A 12525-nucleotide genomic window follows, 5' to 3' on the forward strand; every position below is an offset into this window, starting at 1 on the left:
AAATTAACACGGGCGTGCGACACGCCCGTGCCCACCACCTGTTCTCGAGACTATAAAATTAACACGGGTGTATGCATCCGTACACGGGCATGGGAGAAGCTAACGAAGTAAGACACGGCTGTACAACACGGTCGTGTGCACCAACACACCCAACGAACGCAAGCGTGGGCCGAATTTCAGACGCGCCCAAATTTGAAAATCACAAAACACACGGGCTAAAATAAGGACACACAAGCGTACCCCACGGTTGTGTGCCCCAATATCTATATAAACCCCTCACTATTCATCATCTCCTTCCCTAAAAACCCTAACCCTAGCCGCCGAAATCCCCTCTCCCACCACCGACCGGCCACTCCTTTCTCTTTCTCCTTCTATTTTTCTCCTCTCTTTCTCTCATTCATCCCCTCTTCTCCCCTTGTGCGACCCACACAGCCCCACCACCCACGCCCGTGGCCAACCCCAATCTCACCCAACCTTCATGCCGTCGCTCCTCCGACCACCGGTCTTCTTCTAATGGTTTTCTCTTCTCTTTTCCTTTCTTTGGATGCTTACTAACATGATAGTCCTAATTTTTATTCTTTTATTTACATATTGCTACTGATTGTATATATTATTATCCTTATTTTTAGGATTTAGTTCACATTCTTTGTACCATCTTCTTACCATGCTTAACTACTTCTATCTAGTTTGTTTTTAATTTAGTCATGCTATCACTTTGCCATTTACCATAAAATCTTTGTCAAGTTTGATTGCTTTTGGTTGAATCTTGTTAATGTTAGTAATTTTTTATTGCATTTGTTAGTTTAATTCATGGTTAATTCCTTTTCGAATTTGTTAATATATGTTTCCTGCAGGTATATCATGTCAAATCCACGTGGCAAGAAAACCGCCATCCCCGCCTCAAAGAAGAGGAAAGAAGCAGCTGTAAGAGTATGCCCAAAGATCAATCACGAGATGGTTGTAATAACATACTTGATTTATCATGTTTATTGATATAAGGCATTGCCATTATTATTTCAGTTTCTTTTCTGTGTACATAAATAAACTGTTTTATAATAATGTCCTGAGAATAATATGATTATTCTTAAAAGATCCTTAGTCAAGTATTATTGTTGGCTAGGACAACAATAGTGCATTAAGACTACCATGTAGTTGATTGATGATAAAGAGTTGTCATTGATATGGAGTGTCAAAATCAAAGCATGAATATGTGTGTTAGAGAACAACATATTGAACTGACCTGCTATGAGTATGTTTCTTGGATTATTATGTAATTGTCACAACATTAATCATAGTGATTAATATGTATATGATCCTCATACTTGAGATCATCATTATCCCAACATCGTGAGTTGTATATTTTGATATAGTCAAACGAACATCGTAACTGGTTGTTCTATAAAGACTGATGTTGGATATACCACAATCTATGTAGAGGGATATGGTTGATCAATATAGGATAAGTCCCTCCTACATAATGGGAGTAATATCTTAGGCCACTTGATTGAGTGAGACTAGAAATGCATGGCCATGCTCAAATAAGTTGATATGAGATGTCATACTTATTTGTGTATCATAGTTCACTTAAGGTATCAAGAAACATGGGATGGACTATGCAAGTGTGACTATTCCATGACTTGTGTCCATTCCAAAGATATAGGACTTAAGGATTAATGCATGAAAGGTTAATCACAAAAGGTTATGTCGAATCATGACTTCTCATAACTTAGATAGCAATGATGCATTGCAAGATGCCACTCATTGTTTGTAACATTTGAATCGTTCTAATATTACTGCTAACGTTACAAGAACCTATAGGGTCACACCCTATGGTTGAAATGAACAAAGTAAAACATAGTTGGTATTGTACTCTGATTTTCAGATGAATTAAATTAATTATAGAATTAATTTAATTGGGCAATCAAATTGTTGAACATACAATAGTACAAGGATGTTGTACACATAATCAGAACATAATTTCATTAGTATATGAATTTGGTTCGTATATAAGTTTAAATAAATATAGTTTACCGAAATCTTTATTATAATTAATGTAATTATAATTTTCGGTTAAACATTATTATATTTATTTTAATGATGACTATTATGTTCAAATTAATTTTAATGAATTAATATTCATTAAAAAAAAGATATACCAATTAAAAGGGTGTTATATATGGCAAGAGTAAAAACCCTAAAGAAATAATATATAAATAAGCCTGAAACTATGCTAAAGGGTCTAGTAGCCGTCAAGCATAAAAATCACTGAAATAGTTTCTGAGATTTTTCTACCGTTCATTGCCAACTGGGTGGACTACGTAGAGGCCGACATCAGAAAGGTTGCGGCTTGGTTCAACAGTGGTTCAGGATTCCCGTTGCCTAGGCGTTGCTGTCTACTCAGATTGAAGTTTCGGTAATTTCAAAACCTTTTATCACCCCAATACGTTCCTTACACATGGATCCATGGTTTGGATCGCCGGAATATCTTTAATTATTTTATTTTTTCACTGCGCCTTGGAGGCACCGGCGTTCCAACAGCAGCATCATCCTCGGATCCTACCGCTGAGATCAGGCACCCATTCCTCCAATTTCCACCGGGACCACAGGAGGAACTTTTCCAGATATTATGGGCCCGACCCCTAGGTGTAGGCCGTTGCATTGACTGGGCCGCACTAGAACAAATCCAACTGGCTGACGCAGTTTCGGGCTCTTCTGATGACTAACCCATGGGGGCTATTCTTCGAGACTGTCGAGCTGATGTACCTCGAACTCACACTCGAACTCTATTCGACCTTTCACCTTAAGTCGTTATGACAGAGTTCGATGATCCTGGAATGATCCAGTTCGATCTCAGCTATTTAGTTCGCCAGCTGAGGGTGCCTGAGTTCAGAGTCGCTTTAGAACTATACACAGAAGAGTTCATGGATGACGATGACTTCGCCAGCCTCCATCGCCACATCCACTACTCGCCTTCAAACTGCTAGAGAGCCCTCATTCCTACTTCGGCCACCTATGACCCCAACCGCTCCAAGGCATCGACTCTCGCCTGATCCCTGAGGTACCTACACGCCATCCTAGCCCACACCCTGATAGGGTAGAAAGAGAGGACCGGCATCATCAACACTCATGATGCCTATTTCTTATGGATCATGGAGAATGGACACATCTTCGCCATTCGCCATCAGACGGAGTGGCATAGGAAGGGAGTCATTTCCATCAGCTCTTATGTGACTCGTTTGGCGCGGTACTTTGGTCTCCTCAACACGGCGGCACAAGCATCCTCCCTCATTCTCATCTGTCAAATGTCCCCACAGGGCATCTCGAGTATGCTGCATATGAGGATGATCGAACGACATCGTGGATTTGATCCTCCTCAATACCGCCTAGTCTAGTCTGCCGAGTAGGAGGACCCAGAGGACATTACTAATGATGTCCCTCCACCTCACAAGGATCCAGCCTCTCAACCACCACCTATTCATCGTCCAGTTCATGCGGTGGCTTCACTCTCTGACATCTCTGTGCGCCTCACTCGATTCGAGCAGTAATGTTTTCAGCGCTTTGATCACATTGATGCAACTCTACATCAGATTTGTCATCACCTTCACATCTCATCGCCACCCCCACCTCGCGAACCATCTAGCGATGAAGATGTTTAAAGACTGTTATTTATTATTTTTATCTTTTTTATTTTTATCTTTTTTAAACTACTTTTTTATTTTATTTTTCTTTAATTTTATTTTTACTACATTCTTAGGTTTTATTATTTATATTAAACAATTTTTACTTTTGGCTATTTCTTTACAAGTAATCATGCTATTTTACATTTCCTAAAGAATTATTGGTTCTATCACAGTTCTAAAGAGCCCCAAAGCTCACTATTACTTAAGAAATTGCAACTCCACTGGAAAAGGTTCTCCATGACTGCCATGTCCTGCTCGACCACGACCATAGCTACCACCAGATATAATATTCTTTTGGAGCAGGACTTGTGGACTAACGAACCTCTACCACCACCGGAGTATCCTCCTCCAATCTCATACTTGCCTTAGCCGACTACTCTCTACTAATCCAATTCAAGGATTCTAATTAACATTCAAGAAGGTTCACTTCTTTCCCTATCTTATGATCTTATATCTATAGTTTTCAGTAAATCTATCTTTGTACATTGAGGACAATGTACATCTTAAATGTGGGGGGGTTATTTATATCATTATCAGAAAAATCCCTGAATTTTGTCTTATTCTCATGTGAATCACTCAATTCACTATTAGAATGAATTTTGATTAATTTAAGATTTTTATTGATATGTCTTGAATTAAAACATAGGCATTTATGCATTGACTGTTTAAATTTTAAGGAATTAAGGAATCAAGCATGATAAGTTGATTTTTGAGAATTAAAAATTTTTAGGTTGTTTCCCCAAGTTTAGGTATTATCTTGAGTTGAAATTCACAGGTTAAACATCAAAAAGCCATAATTTTTGTGAGATTTTGAGCCTTTAAAGCATATATTATTTCTTTCATGCTCACTTCTATTGTTGCTTTGAGTGCGTCAATATCGAATTGTTATTCTAGAACTTGCTTGATTATGCATGTCAAGACCACACCTTTGATTTGATATGTTGAGATGATAAAGGCACCTAAGTTTAACCCACTAACTCCATAAAAAGCCTACCTCCATAATTAACCCTTAGTGAACCCCCTTGAGCCTAACAAGTCATTCATTGATTTTCCCCCAATATTAACCCATAACCCATTATTGTTGAAATCCCCTTAATTAATTTGATCCATATTTTTGTCGAGATTTGATTTGAATAAATTGCTTAGCTATGTTTTATTTTTAGCAAAGTCCTATAATATTTGACTTGTTCTTAAAAAAATCATTATGAAATTATGTAATGCTTAGATTAAAACAATGTTATCCATGAAGAAAAGCTCAATTAGGAATGTAAATTGTCAATTATAGTATTTTTCTAGTTAGGTAATTTTTCAATTCAATCTCAATTCTAACCATCTCTTTCAGCTTATGACCACACCCCCTAACCAAAGCCATGTTACAACCCTCTAAAGACCTTTTTATTGTTGTATCATCTCAATATATAGTGGTGGAGATTTGATTTTCACACAAGCCTCTGGTAATAACTTTTCATATTGACTGTTGAGTGTTAAATTTCTTGTCCTTAAACACCTCGAGTGATTTGAGTGAATCTTTAGTGAGGATGTGAAACTCTATGATATTTTAATCAAAGGTGATTACTTAAATGAGGGGAGACACCTAGGTTTTCGTGATAAAATGCTCAACTTGGAATATTTGAAACTTTGATGTTCTTCGAGTTGAATTTTCAATGTATGATTACTTATGGATTATTTTTTGAGATACTATTGATGAGAATTATAAGTTGAGAAGAATTTATTTTAATTGTTAGTTGAGGATTTTGCTTGAGGAGAGGCAAACGCCTAAGTGTGGGGGTATTTGATAAACCGTAATTTATGCATATTTTTATCCCATGCTTAGCATATTTTTGGATGAATTATCCTTAGATTTGGTGAATTCGATGCTCCTAATCCTTTAATTTCATGTAAGCATAAGAGAGCAAAAAGATCGATAAATGGGCCAAAAATGGAGAAAATGGGTCAACATGGGAAATCAACACGGCCTGGGCTTCCTCACATGGGTAGTTGACACACCTGTGTCCATTCAATAGACTCAAACACGGTTTGAAGTAATCGTACATGGGCGTGTCCCTGTTGAACCCAAGTCTAGTCCTATTCGAAAAAGGCCACTCTTGAGGGTTTAGAAGCATTCTAAAGCCTATATAAACACCTCAGGAGGTACCTGAAAGAGACACACGGAGTAGGAGTATAACACCCCAAACCCAGCCCAGACATTATGGCCATATCTGACGTGTCACGTGGACTTATGACTTAGTATGCTTTCGCTGGTTTAAGTGATTGGGGTGGTCTTTGTAAAAACAGCGGTTGAATGAAAAACCGGTTTATCAATCTTTAGGCTATCCATTTGTTGTGCTTGTTGAGTCTTGAAAATGTTCATTAATTTTGAAAACCTGTGCAACCTAACACTAGCAGTTTCGTCATAGTGTAAATATAATCAGAAAATAAAACCATAGCGAAAAAAAATTTAAATAGCGGCCTTATTACAACTTAAAACCCAAAATTAAATCAGAATATAAAAATAATAAAAATAAACTAACTTAGAAAAACCAACTTTGCAGATGATGTGGCCACTCCGAATCCCTCACAGCTCCAAGCCCACTATGGTTGGGGATTTCCTGCAGAGATGAAAATAAAAGGTGAGTTCGGTAAACTCAGTGTGTAACATAACCCAACCATAGCCCAAAACAGATCAAACCTTAGAGTCAGACTTATCTGGGCCATGGCCCAGTATAGAAATCAGAATGAAACCCATAAGCCCATAGCAGATACAAAACAAATATATCATGAATGCAGAAATCCCAACCCAGAGCCATCCATAACACCCCCGTACCAGCCTTACACCATGGGGGGAGACTACTCGACCCACCCAACCGCTACACACCACAGAAATTGCAGCGAGGCTGCCTGATATTGTGACGAAGTCACTAAATACAGATATTGTGGCTAGGCCACCAGAACAGATATATATATGTGGCGAAGCTACCAGATTGAAGCGAGGCTACCAGATATTGTGACGAAGTCACCAGAACAGATATATGTGGCGAGGCCACCAGATTGCAGCGAGGCTACCAGAACGCTTCCTCCATCAATATAAACCCATGTCCCATGCAACAGAAATAATATGTCATGGCATACGTATACAGAAACAGAACATCATGCTTTTCAGAAAAAAATAAGCTTAGGGGTAAAATCGTAATTTTGCATGCATAAGGGTATTTCAGTAATTATTACCTATTACTAAGGTTTCATGCTCATTCTAACGTTTACCAAGTAATCAGGAGTACTTACTTCGTCTTTTTACCAAAGTGGGCCCGTTGGCCCATTGGCCCGTTTTCGGCCCATTAAGCCCAAAAATACCGTTGTGCACGAAAATGCACACTCCGCACTCTAATCATCCAAATGCACCATATTCATTAACAACTGTCTTACGAGCACTCCCATGCTCGCGAGTTCACAAAATACCAACATTTTGGTATTTCAGCTTTTACCGATTCAGTCTAAGGGAGGGTGTCGTTTACACACCTGGTTGATAATGATTGATGACGATATCTCCCACGCGATAATCCTAAGATCTATCACTAACACATTAGACTTACGAATTAATGATAACTAACATAAATCCACGTCAACTAACCCAATCATCACACAAGTTAGTCATTTACGCACGAGGGGCAAAATAGTCATTTAACACCCTAGGGGCAAAATGGTAATTTTACCCCACAAGGGTATCTCGGTAATTCTACCCTACAGGGGTATTTTGGTAATTCTACCCTATAGGGGTATTTTCAATAATTATACCCTACAGGGGTATTTTAGTAATTCTACCTTACAGGGGTATTTCAGTAATTCTACAACTTATCCACTTGGGTCTACGGACCCATTGGGACCACATGGCCTATTTCAGCCCATCGCGGCCCGAAATAGCCGTCCTACTACTAGAGTAATGAGAAATACACACCTGTTAGGAGACTGCAGTTAATCTGCGCTCCAAACACTCTTAGCTGACGCCCAACCCAAACGAACACGTCACAAAGCGAAAGGGATCAGCCAAGAAGGGTATGCCTACACTCCTCATGGTTTGCTCTATTTAAAGCCAGCTCTCCATCTACTCTTATGTTAGCTTCCCGATGTGGGATCCCTCTATCACCAGAGTTTAAAACCAACACCAACTCTTGCCATCCCAACATAGCAAAATAATCAACCTTTGCATGCCAAGGGATTCGAACCAAAGTCCTCTCACATGCCAACTCACGCCACCACCACTAGGCCATCAACTCATTTGTGTCATAAATCCAACACATTAAACTTTAAAGTGCACCTACTTGCTTCCAGATTTATTGAAAAGAAAAACCAAAATATATTGCAAGAGCCAAGACTTGAACCTTGGACCCCTTGCTTCCTCTATGGCATCACTTCCTTGTCCCCTAAGTGGCGCCACCTTGCCACTACACCACACTCCTTTTTGTGTCATCTTTTACCCCTTTACTCTTAAAAGCCCAAATGCCAATTGCATCACCTGTTCATAAAATTAAAATTCCGAAGACTACCACGGATTTAACTTAAGTTTGGGCCTTCCAAAGGCCCACTAACCTACTAAAATATATATATTAACCAACCAAAACACACACAAATTTTAAAAAATCACAGAAACACAGAAAACCCGAGAATTGGGGCATTACAAGGAGGCAAGGTGTAACACCCCGTACCCGAGACTGTTACCGGAGTCGAACACGAGGTATTTACGGACTTATTTCATTGACTTACACGGTTCATTTTTAAATTTCCAGACATGCTGGCTAACTGCATCACAGCCACTTTAAAAATCATATCTCGAGTTCCGAAGCTCTAAAACTTATTCCGTAAATTTTACCTAAAACTAGACTCATATATCCATCTACAAATTTTTTTCTAGAATTTTTTATCGGTCCAATTAGTACATTTTATTAGTTAAAGTCTCTCCTGTTTCAGGGTTCGACTGCTCTGACCTTCATGCATTACAACTTATATATCTCTCTGTACAGGGCTTCAATACTTATGCCGTTTATTTCTAATGAAACTAGACTCAAAAAGGAATCTATACATATATGGAATGACTTCTAATTATCTCTGGTTAATTTATAATGAATTTTCAAAGTCAGATCAGGGGGATCCAGAAATCGCTCTGGCCCTGTTCCACGAAAACTTAAATATCTCTTAAAATCCGACTCATATGACCGTTTCGTTTCTTCCATATGAAAGTAGATTCATCAAGGTTTGATTAAATAATTTATTCACTATTTAAATCCATTCCTACTATTTTTAGTGATTTTTCAAATTCACACCACTGCTGCTGTCAGCATCTGCCTTTAGGGTAGACTTTACCTATTACATAGTTTCCATGATTTAACTAACCCTTTAGCATATATAGCACAAAATATGATTGCGATTAACCATTCCAATGGCCAATCATTGCCAAGCATATTCGCACCTCTCAATAACCATATACATACAAGATGATTATAACATTATGCTCAAAATATATATATAAGCCATTTTCGCATGGCTATCCAAATTTGTACAATACCGAAAGGTACATGACCAACATCAAAAAGGGTAGTCCTATACATGCCATTTCAAAGTTCAACCAAAAGTGTACCAAAAGGGGCTTTGATAGTGTGGACGACTTCGACTTCGACAATCCCGAGTCCGATAGCTGACGAACCAAAATCTATAAAACAGAGATTCAAAGAAACGGAGTAAGCATTTAATGCTTAGTAAGTTTTGAGCCATGAAATTAGACACAACTAAAGTGTAGCATTCATATGGCTAAACGGATAATTTCATATGCACAAATTCTCAATATCATACTTACTTTACATTACCAACCCTTATATTCATACACAAAAGATCAACTTAGCCAAAGGCCGGTAGCTCATTTATCGACTGAGCGAATACTATTTGTAAGGGATCAACTAATTTAATGCATATATGAAACATACCTCATCACTGGCATTTTATGAGCGTATTAATTGAAACTATTACAGCAAGGTCGCTCATTCCCAAGCCAAGTACCTTCGGGATTTAACCGGATATAGCTACTCGCTCGAATGCCTTTGGGACATAGCCCGGATATAGTAACTCGCACCAATGCCTTCGGGACTTAGCCCGGATATAGTAACTTGCACAAATGCCTTCGGGACTTAGCCCGGATATAGTAACTCGCACAAATGCCTTCGGGACTTAGCCCGGTTATAGTAACTCGCACAAATGCCTTCGGGACTTAGCCCGGATATAGTAACTCGCACAAATGCCTTCGGGACTTACCCCGGTTATCATCCAAATATTCATGCACATATCAATAAATCATGACACATCTATATTTCATTTTCATAATTAGAGTTCAAACACAAGTCACGTATTAAGCAATCCCATTTTCGGCTCACTAGCCACATACAAACAGCATGGTTTAGTTTGCTTTATGACACGATCTCTATGCACATACGGCTACCCGTCATACGTATAGACTAATTAACTCAACATATAATTCAAGTAGAATCATCATATCACCGTATATTTGTTATGCTCATACGTCATGACTTAATCAAATCGTAAACTAAGTCTTGTTACTCGAAAACTTACCTCGGATGTTGTCGAACGATTTTGATGGCTATTCAACCACTTTTTCCTTCCCTTTATCAGATTTAGTTCCCCTTTGCTATTGAGCTTAATTTAACAAATAAATTGATTTAATCATTTGAGCATCGAAAAGAGGAACTCAAGGTACTTAGCCCATATATATACATTAGATATTAAAGTCACATACATATGAAATCATGAATCAACTCAACATATTAACCCACACTCCCTTTTAGCCGATTGTCTAAGCCAAGATAAAAGCATCAATATGCTTACCTCTAACCAAATACATGCAACACCAATCTTCTTCCTATGGCCGAATATGCATGTCTATGTTGAGGCCGATTATATGCTTAATACTTCCTACAAGTATGGTTACTTGTATTGATTATATATCATTTTGTTTCAAGTTCAAAACTCGGCTAATACGCATATATACACTAGTAATCAAATACTAACATTTTGCACTTCACCTTACTACCATTTCACATCTACTTTCTACCATGGCCGAATGCATCAAGACACCATACCATTCAATTTTGGTCATGGGTTACACAAAGAACTTAATGTCTAACTCAAAAATGCCAAAAAGAAAATCCAAGAGTCATCAATCACCATCACATGTATCATTACAAAGCTTCACACTTAGCATGCAAATGGCATCAACACAAATCCACCTTAGCCGAAACTTAACTCATCTTCATGCCTCATCACCACAACATCAAACATCAACCAAGAAGACAACACCCATGGCCGAATATCATCTCCATCTCATAGCAAAGATTTAAACCATGGGCTAGGTAGAACTCAAACTAACAACTAAAAACATGCATGAACCTCATGGACAACATCAAACATACCTTAGTCTAGCAAACCACCATAGCCGATTTTCTCAAGCTCTTCCCCCTTCTTCTCTTTCTTCTATTCGGCCAAGAACAACATGAGAGTTTTTTTTTCTTTTTCTTTCTCTTTTCTTTTTTCATCATCATTTACCTTCCCATTATTATTTTATTGCCCATACTCCTTATTTTATTTTTCCTAACATAAATCACTAACATAACATGTTTATGACATGTTTTGCCCATAACATTTTGTCCACCCTCCTTGTCATGGCCGGCCACTACTAAATTAAGGGGGAAATTGACATGCAAGTCCACCCTTTTATTACATGCACTAATAGATCCTTATAGATTAACCTATCACATTTCAAAAGTGTCACACATAAGTCCTATTAGCTGAATTCACATGCAATCGACTAAATCGAAGCTTAAAACTTTCACACATTCATATTCACATATTTTAGACAATAAATATCATATTCAAATAATTTGGTGACTCAGTTTAGCGGTCCCGAAATCACTTTTCGACTAGGGTCACTTTAGGGCTGTCACACAAGGAATTTCTCAAAGAAAGCCGATTGATCCATCTTAGAAGCTGGACTATCCTTCAAGACTAAAGATCTCCCTTCAATTTCCTTCAGGAGTTTTTAGGTTTTCTTTATGTTTTGCTATCATTTTTCTTCTGAGATGTTTTCTTTTACACTTATGAACTAAATCCCCTAAATACCTAACGGGAATGAAACCTAAGACGGATCTTGTTATTATTTTCTGAATTATATGATAAATATTTGACTTGTTCTTAATTATGAGTTCTTAATTCTTGCTTTAATATTCTAAGATATTGATTCAAGTATTAATGTGATTATTCAGAGGAGCAAAAGTCACTGTCTAAGAGTAGATCTAGCATAATTAAGTGGAGTTGGTTACACGCCTAGACATAGGGTGACATAATTTTTTTGGATTAGGGTGAAACCTAATAAAGGAATCCATAGATCGAGTTAATGCAACACTAAGGGTTTTAATTAGGAAGAGATTTCAATTAATCAACCTAGGGTTAGATGTTGTTAGTCTCGAGAGAGATAATAATATAACTTAGGGATTTCTACGGATCAAGTCAAATGAATAAATCGTCTAATTCAGAGTCAATAACGAGTGAAGTCTAGGTGGATTTTTCCCTTGGGTATTGTCCAAATCATTCAGCTTTCCCAAAAGTTATTTCCCCAATTTACTTTCTGTGCATTCTTAGTTTAGTAATTAGTTTAGATAAAACAAACCCCTTTATTTTTAGGCTAGATAATAAAAAGAAAGTTAATACTAGTACTTTTAGTTCCTTTGGGTTCGACATCCTGGTCTTGCCATAAGCTATACTATTGTTCGATAAGGTGCACTTTCCTTTG

The sequence above is a fragment of the Gossypium hirsutum genome, chromosome A01 (assembly GCF_007990345.1).
Source record: "Gossypium hirsutum isolate 1008001.06 chromosome A01, Gossypium_hirsutum_v2.1, whole genome shotgun sequence".
NCBI classification, from domain to species: Eukaryota; Viridiplantae; Streptophyta; class Magnoliopsida; order Malvales; family Malvaceae; genus Gossypium; species Gossypium hirsutum.